The following is a 16,933-nucleotide window of genomic DNA, read 5'->3' on the forward strand; positions in this document are numbered from 1 at the left end:
CATGTTAAAATTAAACGGTCTTTTACCTGTGTTCTAACGAAACAACAGTTAATATTATTATAGCTGACCTTTAAACTTTTCTGTCATTGCATGTACATTTTTTAGAACATGTCAAACTTAAGGTATGTTCTATTTCAACAGCAGTTAAAATTATTATATCTTGCCTTTTATGTAAGAAATATTGTACATGATGTCATTTTTTTGGAATAATATTATAACAAAATGCCAAAGATTATTTTCATTCCAAGAAAAAAATATGCAAGAGTCAAAGTATTGAAGATATGATAGCTGCAGAATCTGAATATCATTGAGATGTAATTTTGAGAATTTCGGTCTCAAAATTCAAAAGTTTATTACCAAGAATATGGTTAGATAAACAAGAAAAATTGGAATTGCTCCACTAACCTTTTGTCCAGTGAAAACTATTTTTCAAAATATAGAATTTACTATTAAAACAAAACACAGACAGCACATATTCAGGCTCACTCCAGTTTTCAGATCTGAATACTCAATACACAATTTGATGTTCTCCCTAAGGTGGCTGCAGAATCTGAATATCATTGAGATGTAATTTTGAGAATTTCGGTCTCAAAATTCAAAAGTTTATTACCAAGAATATGGCCAGATAAACAAGAAAAATTGGAATTGCTCCACTAACCTTTTGTCCAGTGAAAACTATTTTTCACAAATATAGAATTTACTATTAAAACAAAACACAGACAGCACAAATTCAGGCTCACTCCAGTTTTCAGATCTGAATACTCAATACACAATTTGATGTTCTCCCTAAGGTGGCAATGTTTTCTCCAGTTTAAGCCCAATTTTTTTGGATGATTTCCTCACTAAAAACTACTAGATTTGAAGTAAAATTCTCAACTTATCAAGAATGCAGCAATATAAAAAATTGACAAAACTTTTGCTAATTGCATCAGCTTTACATGTTCCATCTATCTATACTTATCTTGACAATAAATATAAGGCAATCAGCTGGTGAAAATTCGTAAAGGCAATTTTCAAGTCTCACAAATAGTTTTTGTTAACTATGTACATGGAATACTTCTCTGTCTGTTTCTGTACTTTATACAAACAAAACTGATGTTATAAAAGAAAACACCAATTCGTGGAATACAGAATACATCATTCAATGATTATTCTACAAATATTTAACAAAAATTAGAGAGCAAAGGTTGAAGTGAGGAGAAAGTTGCTGTTTTACAAATTGCATAAGTTCTTCCCTTTGATTGACATGAACAGTACCAATCATAGCCCCAAAACAAGAATGATGGTGGCTATCCATGACAATAAGATGTTGATTTTGTCCAACAAGGCTTATGGTCTTCCCATTTACAATGATAACAGCAGCCAGATTGTCTTCCTGTGTCAGACGTGTCAGATAGAAGGGCAATGCACTTTGTGGAACTGCAGGGTTTTCAGTGGTGATGCTAAGATCCAGGGAATCTTCAAGTTGCATGTTTCCTGTTATATTTGTGAGAAATGGAGTAGCTTCTGGAACACTGAAGTAAGTTGGTTGGCCCTTGGTTACATTGTCATGAAGGTGGTTGCCAATTACCATGCTGTTGAGAAAGAGATTCAGCCAGGATGCAGACAGTGGGGTGTACTGATCAAGTTTCAGAGCAGATTTGTTGAGAGAATAAAATTTTGCCATTAACAAAGCAATAAAGGTGCAAGCAGTTAATCCATTTCTTTCAAAAATAGTAGATTGTGATAAATGTAAAGGAAAGAACCAGACAATAGAAGACTTGAAGCCAATTTTGACAATTTGACATTGGGTGACATCATAAGGGTTTGTTGACTGGTGTCTAGGTTGATACTGTGGCTGTGCTTGTTGCGGCTGTGATGGCTGTGGATGTGCTTGTTGCGGCTGTGATGGCTGTGGATGTGCATGCTGGGGCTGTGATGGCTGTGCCTGTGCATGCTGGGGCTGTGATCGCTGTGCCTGTGCATGCTGGGGCTGTGATGGCTGTGGCTGTGCCTGCTGTGGCTGTGCTTGTTGTGGCGGTGTTTGCCTTGGTTGTGGAACAACAAAAGAATTTAAGGTGTCATCAATTTTTTGCTGCCAGGCCTCAGAATCGTAGTAATTATCATCTCTGTTGTTGGTAACAGTTGACTCCTCCTCATCATCTGGACTCTCAGTGGCACCTGTTGCTGGAGATGAAGGAGTTTTGGATTTTGTTGGCTCAAGTAAACTCTTATTAAATGCATGTGACAACTTGGTCATTTCAGCGATAACAGGCTCTGTGCAAATTGGACATTGATTGTTTGAAATCTGGTAACAGCAACAGTGGATGGTGTGGAAGCAAGAAAGGCGTATGGAACTCTCAGATGGGCCTGCCACAGTCTTTGTAGTCACATACTTTTGAGGAGTCTGGAAGAGATTCTGCAGTGTCAGTGTTCGGTTTGTTAAAAGAATAGGCGAGTGGCAAAGCTTTACTGGTGACATCAGTATTGAATGTTTCCAGGTGAAACTTCTGTTCCCCAATAGCTTTTCCCCTTGCATTTAACTGAGGTGGAACCTGAAATAAAAGAAATATTGTTTCAAAACTGACCATTTTTATATGGTTACATGTATTAACCATTCCTTCGATTTTACACAATTAGAGTGATTATTGTGAGTGACAGAGCATTAATTATTATTTTTGCAAGGGAAAGTTACTACATGTATAACTTTTTACCACAGTGGAATAGTGATATTGTTGCACTATAGTGACCTCTGAAGGAAAAGGACTTCTGATCAATTTTAACGAATAATCAAGAAAGTCTCCTTAAAATAATTGTTTTCCTCCCAGCAAACTTGTGTACATGTGAAAAAAAAAAGAACTTTATAGAGAGGTAGTGTGCGTGAAAAAAAAAATCCAGTTTTCCTAGAATCAGTCTCGTGAAAAAGAAAAAGTGATTGGCTAAAACCCTTGTTGATGGTTAGTAGCTAGAACTTCTATTATAAATACAGTGCAGTGTTGTGGACTAAATTTGTTTTGGGTTTAAAAAAAATTTCAGACTGATTTTTACTTTTCCTTGTGAGAAATTCTTTATCAAAACTTGAAACAAAAATAAATGAGAAATCAAATAGTTAGACTATTTTGAGCTATTAAAGCAGCAATGACAGATAAGAATCACAACATTTAGTACTGTCTGTCACCAACTTTAGCATGCATTGTTTGATGAGATTTGTGCAATAACTCTTTGTTTAGTATGACAATTACCGGTTTTGATTTGCCAATATTTTGGCCCACTTTCTTTATGATGGCAAGCAAACATTCTGCGGTTTTTCCAGCGACAGCCTTTAGACTTTTTTCAGACATTCCTCTGCTGTATGGTTTGACAAACTCACTCAGAAAACCTTGACTTGACTTGGAACTTGCTATGGTGATTGCTTTTTTCCTTATGTCTTCTTGCAGAATTGTGAGCCTGTGTTGCTGCACGAAGGACGCTGTGCCATATTTCAATTTTTTTCTCAGTGAAGAGAGACATGAAAGTTTCTTTGCTGGCGAAGTATGCAGGAAAGTTAATTTTGTGATGGTAAAGATCACTAAGCATGGATATAGTTGACCTGTCATAGTGGTGGCGCTTCCAAATTATAAACAGCAGTGCTAGTCTAAACATAGTAGCGATGTAGGAGGTGAGATTGCCAGAACGAAACATAACTGGGTAGTGAAAAAAACATAGGGGAATAACTTCATCTAACAAGTGCAGTATGCAGGCAAATTCAATGTCCTTGCAAAGTTTAAATTTCTGTAGAACCTTATCACGTAACTGCAACCATCCAAAAAAAACAGCATTCAGGAGAAGATTAATTCAGAAAGGTTTCGGTTTTTTAGGTAATTCTGATCCGAATGTTTCACGGTAGACATGGGAAAGAACAAAGTGGTAGACTTGCATTGTATCTTCCTGGACATTTAGAGTTACATGAAATGGTCCCTGTTCAGGTACAAGGGAGAGTACAACTGAGTCCTCATTTACTTCTTGTGCAATAATCCTCTTTAAGTAAAACCAAGTTGGCCAGTCCCCAGGTGCTGGAAGCGCATACTTCTGTAGGTAGGCATTAAGTTGAGGTCCAACCTCAAGGGAGTGTGACAGAGCATCTTCATAGTTTTCTTTACTTTTTAACGGTTGCTCAAACTCATCCAAAAGGAGACATGAATCTAAGTTGCTAAGGTCATCATTGGATCTTCCTGAGTAAACTCTTTAAAAAGAACAAAGAACAAAACGTTTCGATAAGATTTTTGTTCAGCCAAAGGTTAGGTTGTTCATGTAGCTGACAAAAGAAAGTAAGCCTTGCTAAGAACATGTTTCATTGGACTGGTTTACATACACCCCAGCCTGTACATTTATGGATTGTAATGAGTTCAATGTGAGATTATGTTAAAAGTAATATTTTGCACTCCTTAACATAGATATTCAATGCAAGATAAATGGATATACAGTAATGAAGCCTGTACACAAAACATTTTTGCACTGTTTTGACACACAATTTACGGTTTTGACCTCTGTTAATAGTAGCACATGTCTTGTATGATTTTAAAGTAAAATAATAGTAAAGCAACATTCAGCACTGTTCAGTACTGTCATTTGGCAGAGGGGGGAGGGTTATAATCCGATGTATTTTTTGTTACCAGATAGTTGGGCCTATAACCAGGAGGGGTTTTAAGCGAGGGGGGGGGGGGCATTTAAGCAGAATTTTATGGTATGAGCACCTGAATTCCTTTAGCTGAGCTTGAATGTCATTTGGTTTTATTTTTCTTAAATATTCAGGTAGCCCTCCAAGAAATGTAGATTCCCACTGCTTCTGGTTGTCACGGAAAAGCTGAAATATGAAGTCTGGGTCAATGCCTCCTCGGCAATTCCTGGTTTCTCCATTGACTTTGACAGTGACTATTCGATGCTGCTTCTTGTCAATAGGTAGAGGAATGGCAGGAACGGTATTCTGAATGTCCAGCATATTAGAAGCCATATGTTTTGCAAGCGAAAGCTTCAAATTTGGTCCGGGCATTTGAACTGTCTGTATTACATGAAAGTCATCTAACAAGTAGACCATTAGTGACTCTTCCTGCAAAGAAATTTAAAATTAATTAAAGCATTTTGTAAAGAACTTTGTTCATATAGTCCAGTTTAAGAAATGATGGAATGACAAGCACTCTGAGGACTGATTAATTGAATGAGGCCATAGCCAAGTGCAATTTGGCAGTCAGGATTTTGTTAAACCAATTTATGTCCCAAAATGGAAGGTACACAGTCATATGACATAAATTACATTGTATTGTGCATTGGAACATGTATGTGCTGTCCAGAATGTGTGAAAAATTAGATGGTTGCTTGGATAGGATTTTGCAGTGGCAACATGAATATCCTTTATGTAATGTTTAAAATGAGCAGCAGTGTTTTATCAAGTTTAAAACACGAGGCGCAGCCGAGTGTTTTAGACTTGATAAACCACGAACTGCGAATTTATTGAATGGCTTAAAAATCTTTTGGTGTAGATCAACTCATTCTTGCACTAATATTTAGATTTGGGGTTATTTTGGCCTAGAAAATTGGACGTAAAGTTTAGCCGTGTCTTTATCAGATATAAAGAAACTCATTAAACATTAATTTCTTTTGTATTTTCTTAATGAATTATTAATGAGTTTTTTAAATATTATTATGATATGCATGGCTGTTGACAAAAAAAGACATCCTTCACTGAGTTGAATTTTAGTTGAATTAGTCATAGTACATCATTTTGCTCATTTGGATTTCTTATTTCACCTACTTTGATTGCATTTGTAATTTGACGATTAATTAATTCTGGATGCTCCCTTAAAAGTCTATTCTTTTGTCCATCGACGTCCCTTGGACTTGTAGAAAAGCCAAGCACTCTTCCAGAATTTATTACTTCTCGGGAGGCACCATGCAGTTGGATAAACATCCCTTCATCTCTTTGAAGCCAATTTGTTTTTTGGGATCTGAAAGAGTAAAGAATTAAAGGACTTGAATCTTGATTAATGGCTAATATGTTTCATATTTTGTAGTGAATAAAAGTTGCCCTTACACCCCCTCCCCCTCTATAAAAAATAAATAAAAAATAAAAGTAATTAATCTCATTTGTATGTGTACTTAATAAATTCAATTTGCACGGGAATGAAAACTGACAACAGTACAAAAAATATGTTACTCACAAAATGGGAAATATAATAATTTATTGGATATTGCCTAGATCACCTGAAATAAGCAATTATGTGTAACAAAACTACAGTTCTCTTCTCCTGCAGTGAACGGTGCTCCTCACTCAATCTTTTGTCATCTCTGAGAATAGACTGTAGGATCATATCAAAAAGCCCAGGTGCACTTTTGTCTGCAAACTTTTTCATGCCATCAGGGTCATAAAGTAGTTCTGGACTTTCACAACTGTATGCAGGGCGACTTGAAATTGTTCCACCAATTCATCAAATGCTCTAGTTTCTAAAGTATGAAAAAAATGTATTTTGGATATTAAAGGAAGCATTGCAGAACAATAACTCCCAAAACCTTTTGGCAAACTGCAAAGATTCCACTTAGTTCCTGGTTAACTATTAAGTTTCAAGATGTTTATGTGAAAATTATTGTTCTTCCTATTTCTGAAACTTTCACCTCTCATCTTAAGAAATTAAAATTATTCACATTTCACTGTTTTCCGGGATCTTTTCTGAGGTTAAGAATATTTAAATTCGACGTTTCGATCAGTTTCACTGATCTTCTTCAGGTTGTTGTTACAACAACCTGAAGAAGATCAGTGAAACTGATCGAAACGTCCAATTTAAATATTCTTAACCTCAGAAAAGATCCCGAAAAACAGTAAATTATTGTTGTTATTGTTAGTAGGAATTGTAGGTTTTTGGACTGTTGTCCTTTAACAGTTTCTACTAAAACAATTAAACTACTCGCCCTTGTTTTCTATGAGCGAAAGTCAACTCAGCTGCGCCTCATTGACTTTTTGCTCATAGAAAACTCTAGCTAGCTCTTATAGTCTCATTGTTAGTTATCACACGGTTTTCTCAAAAGTCGGATTAATTAACAAAATAATTAACTCACTGCATTTTTATTTGTATCAGGAATGCCTGATAAGGCATTTTCTTGATCAAATTGTAACCAAATTTTCAGAGGTAGTAGTACAAATTATTTACATTTTAGTAACACAAACACAATGAATATGTTGTGTTTCAAATTTTTATTTAGTTTAAAGTTCTTCAACCAGGGAAATAAAAATGGCATGTACTAAAACCCGAAACAACGAAACGAAACCACCGAAACGAAACCACCGAAACGAGCGAAACCACCGAAACGACCGAAACGAAACCGCCGAAACAACCGAAACGGCCGAAACGAGCGAAACGAGACGAAATCACCGAAACAAGCAAAACCCATTACAATTATTGAGAGCTAACCGTAAACAGGCTAACCGGAGTGCATAGTAGGCTAACCTAAGTGAAACATAGGCTAACCGGAGTGTGTAGTAGGCTAACAGGAGTGTATAGTAGGCTAACCGGGGTTTATAGTAGGCTAATCAGAGTGTATAGTAGGCTAAACGGGGTGTATAGTACGGTAAGTGGCGAAAATCTTGAAGTTTTGCTTGTTTCGGTGATTTCGTTTCGTTTCGCTCGTTTCGGCCGTTTCGGTTGTTTCGGCGGTTTCGTTTCGCTCGTTTCGGTGGTTTCGGTGGTTTTGTTTCGGTGGTTTCGTTTCGTTGTTTCGGGTTTTAGTATATGCCAATAAAAATTAATTTGGTTTGAAAAGTTTTAAATCAAAGATAAATTACACCACAAAAATACTTAAGTCTTAATATGATAATTGACATTAAGTTTTGAAGCTATCTATAACTTGTATTTGGTTAAATGCTGACATTGCAAAATGAATAGCACAGTATTGTGTCAAATGTGTATGTTTCACTAACCTGATTCTTGGTTTGGGGTAGTGACAGTTTGATCGTTTTGTGATTGTAGTGTTATAGTTATTCCACAAAACTCCTCTAAACAGTGAATCCTTTGCAAGAGGTTTTGGAATTGCTGTTGCACCTCCCTTACATTTGAACTGTCTTCAGTGTGTATCATTTGCAATGTTTTATGTAGTCTGCGTACCGGTGAACCAGTAAATTGCCATATCTGAATTCAAATTAATTGAATTATATAATTACTTCCTGAAATGTAAGCTCACTTTACTTTGTCCTGTTACTATAATAACACATTCAGTTAGAAAGTCAAAGTCAGGGTGGTGTTAAGTTCCTAAAAAAGGTATCTGTGGAAATAGCACTACAATTTGATAATTTAAATATTATTACCTTTTGGAGTTGTTCAGCTGATGTTTGTTTATTTCCATCCTAGTGGAGAACCACACGTGAATGAGAACAGGAAAATTTAATAACTTGACAGAATGAAGGGGAGTTCATATTATTAAAAGCATTTGACATTTATTTTGTATATATTTTGAGAAATTCGCCTACTTTAAATATCTTTTTTTATATACCCAACACTAAAAGTGGTTTTAAAAGGTAAATTTTCTACTCAAATTAATCTAGATAAATATCCGAACATGTTAAACACGTACTCATACTAACTATAATGTGCTGCATTACTTTTCTGCAAAATTATTCTTATTTCTATCAAATACTTGGCGCCGTTTTATAAAAATTAATAATAAATTTTAAAGATAAAAAGATAAATTTTAAACTAGTGTTAATAAAGAAGTCTTTTCCTTTGCTTCAAAATGATTCTAGAAATTCTTCTTTAGCTTTTAGAGAGATTAAAAAAAATCCTTATACCAATATAAAGCAATAAAAATCTTCGTGTCAATTATCATAAATCGACATTTTAACTGGGTTACCTCTTCATCTGTTCGTAACACCGGTGGCTTGTAGTCAGGATGCGATGTAAACGTTTTTTCTTTGTCCACTCTTTTTGAACACTCGTTACACCAATTTGTTCCAGGACTGTAACCATCAGCACTCTTCCCCACTGCATCCAAAACAGCATAAAGTCTGGCAGGAATCTTCTGTGTGCAAATATGCGAGTGGCTTAATCGAGGAACCGAGCACCGGTTGTCTTTCCTCCGTATTTCGTCCCAGTGGACACAACAAACTTTAGAACTAACTTGGAGTTCCGCAGCTCTGGCCAAGTATTTCGATAAGAAATAGTGCCGTCCTCCACATTTTCGGCTGCTCTTGTTTTCCTTTGCACATCTTTCAGCACACGCACCGCACAACAACACGAACGTGACCACAAAAACTACATGAAAAAAAATTGCTTGTCGCGAGCGCGAGCGACTCCGAAATTTGTCCATTTTTCGCTGTTGGTGCAAGCACCAAAGCCCTTGGTGCAAGCGCTTGAAACAAGAACGATAAATAAACTTTAGAACGAGATATTTTTTTCTCTAAGTTTTTTTTCTAACTCTTAAGTTTTGCTTTCAAACTTCGCGGTACAGGATTTCTCCTTGTTGACATTGGATTTTAATACGCCGCCGGAAATACGTATGCACCGGAAGCGGTGATGTACCACTCATGCGCAGTGCGTTTTGCCGCGGTGTCGATTAACGCTAGGTACGTTGTAGAGTCGGATTGTGGTATCACTTCGGAGTTAAGGGTATGTTTTTGAAGGCTACCGGTATTTTGGCATGGAAACGAGGCTGGACGCTAGAATTGAACCTGCCATTGGTTTAAGGCAGTAAATTGCAAAGAAACCTCTCACAGACGTTCAAATAGACATATTTAGTTTACTGAAATGCAAACATGTGTCAATATGATATCACGTGACTGATCACGTGACTATCCTGCACAAATAAGTCCGGTTATTACAGTTCTCTTCACTACTTTAATATCTTTTTTAATATCAGCTTTGAGAAGTTGGAATTACGACAGTCAACCAGTTACAGCAAAACGCTTTAATTAAACATCTTCTTTGGACTTCCTATTCCTGACTTTTTTCCTTTTTTCATTCTTTAACACGGTATTGTAACTCGAATTTCATTACAAATTAATGGGAAAATTACATGGCTCAGTAAACACCTTTTTATTCTTTGACACTGTATCCTTCCTCGAATTCCATACTTTTAAATTTAGTGAACCAATCTGAATCAATGGTAAAATTACATTTCTCAACTCACACTCTTTAAAAGCTTTCAGGTAGAAAAGGTTTGTTTCGATTTAACAACTTACAGTTTCATTGTCTCTAATGAAGCTTAATGCTAATAATGTTAATCTTCAACGTCTGACTCTGGTAGCTCATCCTCGTCTGAACGCCAGTAAATAAAGCAGAGGTAGATCGATGACACGATTCGTTACACAACTGGAACCCTTAATAAGCCTGAGCGATCACAGAACAAGTTGACACGAACGACAACACGAGGACCGAGGGAGAAGGACGCTTCTACGCATGCCTATTACTAACGTACTGCTGACCGGTACTGGCGCAACTTCCTTTTCTTCTTCCCTCAAACTTTACGAATGTGTAGCGAGCTAACCTTAGAGCTACATGCTAATTACAAACATGAACGGGTATTAAACTTGTAACAAAAACTATAAATTGTTCTATCTGCCTCTGTTTTTTTTTTTTTTGTTGTTAGTTCGAGTCCAGAACAAAGTCATTGTAACGGGCTGGAGGACGTCGCACACGTGTGGATCTGCGGGGCGGGGGACTGGTTTCAGAGTCACTGGCGGGGGAGTCTGTTACTGGATTGGGGTGGTTGTCTTCGCAGGGCTCCTGTCCACCATCAGGAAGGCTGTCATGAGGAAAATCTTGAGTTGCAGGTGTTGAGATTGCACTCGGTATGACAGGCGGAGATGGCGGGGAACGCACTGGCTGTGCTGGTGGGGCTTCATCGGAGGACGAGTCTACATCATCGTTAAAAGCGGATGGTCGGTAGTCTGCTACTTTAGATGGGACCCGGTAGCAATCTGAGGTTTTCACCTGGTAAGATGTGCTTCATAGCTGAGAGCCGACAAACTTTCTGATGTTGCAGAAAGATCCGGTTACTTCTACAACCAAATAGCGATCGCGCGCTCTTGTCTTGTTGCGGTCTGAGTACAGGTAGACCAAGTCACCGACAGTGATGTGCTCAGCTGGACGGTTCTTTGCGATGGGGGCCTTAGCCTTCTCGCTGTGATGGTGGTTGGCAATACGTTGTTCGTGTTGCTGAACGATGAGGTTTTGGTCGTGCAGTGGTATCTGCTGGTTTGAGAATTGATCACACTGTGTCCACATCTCCCTAGCAGAAAGGCCACGTGAGCGGATTCGTGCGTTAAGGGTGGCTGTTGCTACTGACAGGGTCACAGGGGACACAGGACCGCCTAGCGGGTCATGTTGGAGTAACTCATTTTCAACCTCTTGAACGGCCCTCTCGGCGACAGGGTTCTTGTTACGATTCTTGGCATTTCCAATCTCTATGGTGATTCTGTAGTGTTTCAGTAGTAGGTCTTCTGTTAGTGCCTTGAACCCTGATGCGGGGTCAGTGCGTATGACGGCTGACGGGCCGTCTAGCGGACGCATTTGGACACAAAGGCGGATTAGGGCATCACGTAGTGTGTTGTGTCGCTCATCCTCTAGCAGGGTCGTGGCTGTGAAGGAGGTCACACACTCACGTAACACTAGTATGAGCTGTCTTGAGCGCTTGATAACATCTGCAGCGAACGATACGCCAACGGCGTAAGGCGGAGGGGAAGATGACTGCTCCTCTCGCATTTTCGGAGTTTGGCGCAAGGCAGCACATTGGTGGCAGGCTTGAGTCACACGGTCAATGGCCTTGTCTATGTCCAGGGCATACAGGTAGCGCTTTGTTACAGCTTTGAGTTGATGACTGGATGGGTGACCGAGTTGGATGTGTAAAGCGGTTAGGAGTCCCTCTAGTACTTGTCGGGGGACAATAATGCATCCTTCGCGATGGTTGCTACGTTGAGGTACCTCTTAACATCCCTCAAGTTCGTTAGCTTTCTCGAAGGACGTGTTCCCTGTTGTAGGTGTGCACGAGTGCGTCGTAAATCAGGGCATTCGGCCTGCGTAGTCAACCAGGCGGTGCGGCTGGTGAATGGGAGGTGCTTGGTGCCACGAAGTATGTCTTGAGTAGATGTGTGTCTGACAACTGATTCTTGGGTGAGTTTCGTAAATGCGCAGACCTGGCAGGCTTCATCTTCACACGGGGCAGCATTACGGCTGGAGAAATCTGACGGCAGTATTGCAGAGCCGGATACGTGTCTTACAGAGGCCTGATATCGGCTCACAGTAGACAGGAAGGTAGACACACGGGGGCTTGCTGAGAACTCTCCTCGGCAAAGTTTTTCATATGCCTGTACACATGGTTTGCTGTCGGTCAGTATGCGGGCCTTATGATGAGACTATCAGGTAAGGGCTGAAGTGTTTAGTGGCAACGGCGATAGCTAACGCTTCCACCTCACATGGTAGCCACGCTGTCTGGGAGCCGCGTAGTTTGGAGCTGAAAAATCCTGCCACGCGTAGCTTGCCATCACGGGAGACATATAGGGTGGCGCCTATTCCAGGTTTCCAAACAGCTCCATCTGTCACTATCCAGAGTTGGTCTGCAGGTCTGGGGAGGGAGATGGTGCGGGTATTGGATAGGGCTGTCTGGGCGTTGTGGAATGATGCAGTGAGGTCATCTGTCCACTGGATCGTTTCGTTAGATTCACGGCCAGCAACAGTGTCGTCAAGTTTTGCAAGGAGTGTAGAGCATCCAGGAATGACACGGGAGAGCACCTTGAAAGCTCCAATGAAGGACCGCATTCGGGCTACGGTGTCGGGTGCAGGGCATGAAGCAAGGGCGGCGATGCGGTGTGGGCTGGCACTTAAGGTGCCACAGTTCCAAATCCAGCCTAGTATTGTTGTGGATTGTGGGTTGATGACGGTCTTTGATGCGGAAAGGCGATGTTGAGGGCTTGTAAGACTTTCGTCCAGTTCTGCAGGAGTTCTTCTGGGGAGTTGCCGCCACAATACAGATCGTCAGCGATTTTAGCAACGATGCCTTCCTGCAACAGGTCACCGAGCACTCGGCTCATGAGCTCTTCGAGGGCGGTCTCTGAACCTGGCATGCCCATGGCAGACCGGGCATACACACGCACACCTCGGAATGGTGTGGCGACGCCGCAATATTTCATAGAGTCACGTGAGAGTGGAATCTGGTAGAATGCGCTGGTCAGGTCTGTCGCGACAATGTGTTTCCACTGGGCAATAAGGCGTAAGGTGGAGTCGACATCGGGCATAAGAGAGGGCTGAGGCTTGCTGTAGCGACCAACGTCAGCAAATGCAGTGACTAGGCGGTAACCACCATTGGCTTTCTTGATGAGGAAAGACGGGTTTAGGTACTCAACTGCAACGTTGATGTCTTCGGGGCGTCTAAAGACACCCAATGTTTCTAGTTCGTCAAACTTCTGTTGCAGCTCCAGTAGCTGGTGACGGGCATACTGTGGCAGACGGCCTTTCCGTTGGGGGGGTTCCACAGGGCCCATGTTTACCCTGGCTTCGAACCGACCTGCTGAGCCATTGTAACCTTTTATGTTTGGGTCAAAGACGTGGTCGTACTCGTCCAGGAGTGAGGTAAATTTGGCTCTGATATCGTGAGGAAGTAAGTTCTCTGGATCGAGACACACGTTTGAAGAGAGTTTCGTGCTGGTCTGAAGGATAGGTGGCCTGGGTTGCGGGGTTGCTTGCAGCTGTGCGTTGTCGTCGCGGGCTTCCGGTGCGTACACAGCGCGCACCTGGCAGAAGTGTTCATTTCTCTTGAGGAAATGTGGCTCGGGAGAAAGGTTGGGGATGCGTATCTTTCCAGCGACGCTGGAGATGATGGCCGGGCTTGGCCACAGTTGGGAAGCTGTTAGCTTTCTTGCGCTCGGCGCATCGGTCCGCAGTTCTAGTGCATACACAGAGTCGCGAGGTGCATCACTCGGTAGATCAACTTCAATGAATTTTCCGGGCCAGATAGTTGTGGACGAGGAAGGGGAACGTAGCACTATGGCACGACGTGCGGCGGAGCTGACTACTGCAGGTTGGTGCAACCCATAGTGGTGGTTGGACCCGTCTCCGAGGATTACTTGGCGCTTGGCTGGGCGTACTGCAATATCGTTGGTTTCCATGAAGGGGGTCCCTGCTAGTACATCTACGTCGAGATCTTCAACGACAAGGCCTTCGAATGTAAACGTCCGATCTTCCCGGGTGAACGATAAGCGTGTTTCACCGACCACGTGTAGGGGAGATGAGCCATCTGCTTGGTGGACGGATCGAGAACTGGGCGTCACGCCGGCAGCCAAGACGTTGGACAACGGTGTGACGAATCATGTTTCCCGTGGCGCCACTGTCAATGGTTATGCGCACTGGGTGGTGTGCATGAAACATATCAAGGTACGGTGACTGGCAAGTCTGTATGCGGAAGACATGAGTGTTGGGACTAGGACCAGGGTCGTCAGTGTCGCTGTCTGGTTCGTCTGCATAGGGTCTGGTATCAGGATCAGCGGGGTCATCGAAGATGTCAGCGATTTGTCTGGCCTTAGCTATGTACCTGCGATCCTGTTCCCGAAGGAAACTGCACTCGCTAAGGAAATGGCCACTCTCTGGACGGTTAGCTTGTTTACATAGTGGGCAAGACTTGGATGGACGGTTGGGTCGTGTGCTCACTTTGTACTGAGATCGGTTGCCACTGGGTTTGCGATAACTACTAACCGCGGTGCGCATGATCTTAGCGTCGTTGGCGGTGTGTATCTCATCGAGTAGGGAAGTGAGGGCCTGAGATATTTCTGGCTTTATGGATGCTAGAGTTCGTGATCGTAATTCGGTGCCATATCTTTGTTTCACTAACTTAGGCAACTCAGGGTGGATTAGTCTGAGCCAGGTCAGTACGATGAAATTTTCCAGTGTAGGAGTTAGTTCTTCATCCTCAGTGGTTACATCACCGTGGTGGGAAAGGCTGTTAGCGTGGAGTAAAGTGTCCTCCACGAAGGCCATTAGTCTCTGGAAGAGGTCTTCAGGCCGTTCATCAGCTTCCAGATGAAGGTTTGCAAAATCGAGGAAGTGAGCTCCAGTGACTTGGAAGCCAAAATGCTCGCGAATCATGTTCCAAACAGACTGAATGGAGGTCGAATTCTTTAATAAGGTGCTCCTCGATATAACGGGGCAATAGTTGGCTATCTGCCCGAGCATTAGTTCCAAAAAATTAACTTTCTGGCGAGCTGTTTTACGTCTGGAAAGCGGTACTGTTTCTCCGTCATCGGTAAAACCGCGTAGGGGCTGGGCCCTAGTCTTCTTTGCCCAAGTGGCGCCGTCGGCGAGAAATGGAGCGAAGTTAGTGTCGAGTGACAGAGTATAAACCAGATTTTGCCTCCAATTCTCGAAGCTGTTGATCGTCTCGTTCTTCGAGAGGCTCCACTGTTTCGGAGCCCGTGTAGTGGTTCCCATGGTTGTGTACTGGCTGTACGATGGAATCGTGCTTGGACGACGAGAATGTTCGAAGTATCGACGTACCTGAGTGAAACGAGTAGCTTTGCCTTGAAATTATCGTCTAATGCGCCGATTTTTTTGGCGTAAGTTCGAGGACGCTGCCACCACGCCAGTAAATAAAGCAGAGGTAGATCGATGACACGATTCGTTACACAACTGGAACCTTTAATAAGCCTGAGCGATCACAGAACAAGTTGACACGAACGACAACACGAGGACCGAGGGAGAAGGACGCTTCTACGCATGCCTATTACTAACGTACCGCTGACCGGTACTGGCGGAATCATAACAACTGCCCTTGTTGGGGTTACGACAGCTTTCATCGGCCATGCACCTACATGCCTCAGTGCAAGCCAGTCCATTGCTGCTACAGGAGCAGTTCTGCGTGCATGAAGACCTAACTAGTAACACACTGACAGTTTATAAGCTCTAATATACTTGCTGGAGCTGGGGGCTTCGTCATCAATTCAGGGCACATGGTGTCGTCGACTATTTTCCAACCATGACCTGCAGGGGAGGGCAGATTTTGCCTTGGCACCAGAGCCTTTCTCCACACATATGCTTGGTAATTCGCCCTTTTAATGTGCTCCAGTAGGCTGTCAGAAGTTGGAGACAGCAGTAGGTTGTTCTGGGCTTTTTGGCAAAACAGAAGATATCGAGCCTCATCAGCAGTGGCAGGGGTCCTGTTGGAAATGGTAAATAAACTGCAAATGAATGCTTCTGCTTTCTTTGCGGCCTCCTTGTCAGCATCAGGGGATTGCCCCACACAGGCTAAACTCTCCTGGTGAACTCTATTGTTGCTGATGGTTTTCCGCGCCTTCCTCTTTCCTATTCTAGACAGGGAGCTTGTGGAGTCGCATCCAGTTAGGGCGTGAAATGCAGGGAGAGCTTTGCAGATTAAGGGGCCAAGATTTAGCGCAATCTTGTGGGCTGGAATGTACCGCAGACGATCCTTGACCCCAGTGCGAAACCACAACTCCCCAGTTCCGATCTCAACATAATGTGTGACACAAAGAAGAAGCACATCAGTATCTGGGGACTGAATGATTATCCTCTGGGCACCTTGACTGGCATGTTGGGCGTGAAGCAGCATTCTTGTATCGGCTTCCTCGTGATCTGAATTCAATGCTGGAATTTCATGGCAGTGTCTATTCTTAACTGATAATGCCACGTACCCATCCACTGTATCTCCACCGATAACAAGCTCTTTCTCTGCTGGCAGAATGTGCTTTGCCATCTCAACCCAGGTCTCTGTGAGAAACGCAGAAAGGCTCACTTTATTGGTGACATTACTAATGTACTTCTGAAATTGTTTTTTCAGAAGTACATTAGTAATGTCGCCAATGGGTTTTTTATGGGAGGCACGGTGGCCTAATGGTTAGTGCGCCGGACTCCGGATCGAGCGGTCCGGGTTCGAGACCTGGCCAAGGCACTGCGTTGTGTTCTTAGGCAAGACACTTTACTCTCATAGTGCCTCT

The 16,933-nt window shown here is 42.1% G+C and overlaps 2 pseudogenes; both read right to left on the minus strand.

Moving 5' to 3' along the window:
• Positions 1 to 1,020: 1,020 nt before the first annotated feature.
• Positions 1,021 to 9,205, minus strand: LOC144648351 (uncharacterized; annotated as a pseudogene).
• A 1,139-nt stretch (positions 9,206 to 10,344) lies between these two features.
• LOC144652237 (uncharacterized) lies at positions 10,345 to 15,413 on the minus strand (annotated as a pseudogene).
• Between the last annotated feature and the right edge of the window lie 1,520 nt (positions 15,414 to 16,933).

The sequence above is a fragment of the Oculina patagonica genome, chromosome 4 (assembly GCF_052425735.1).
Source record: "Oculina patagonica isolate OP01 chromosome 4, crgOcupat, whole genome shotgun sequence".
Taxonomy (NCBI): Eukaryota; Metazoa; Cnidaria; class Anthozoa; order Scleractinia; family Oculinidae; genus Oculina; species Oculina patagonica.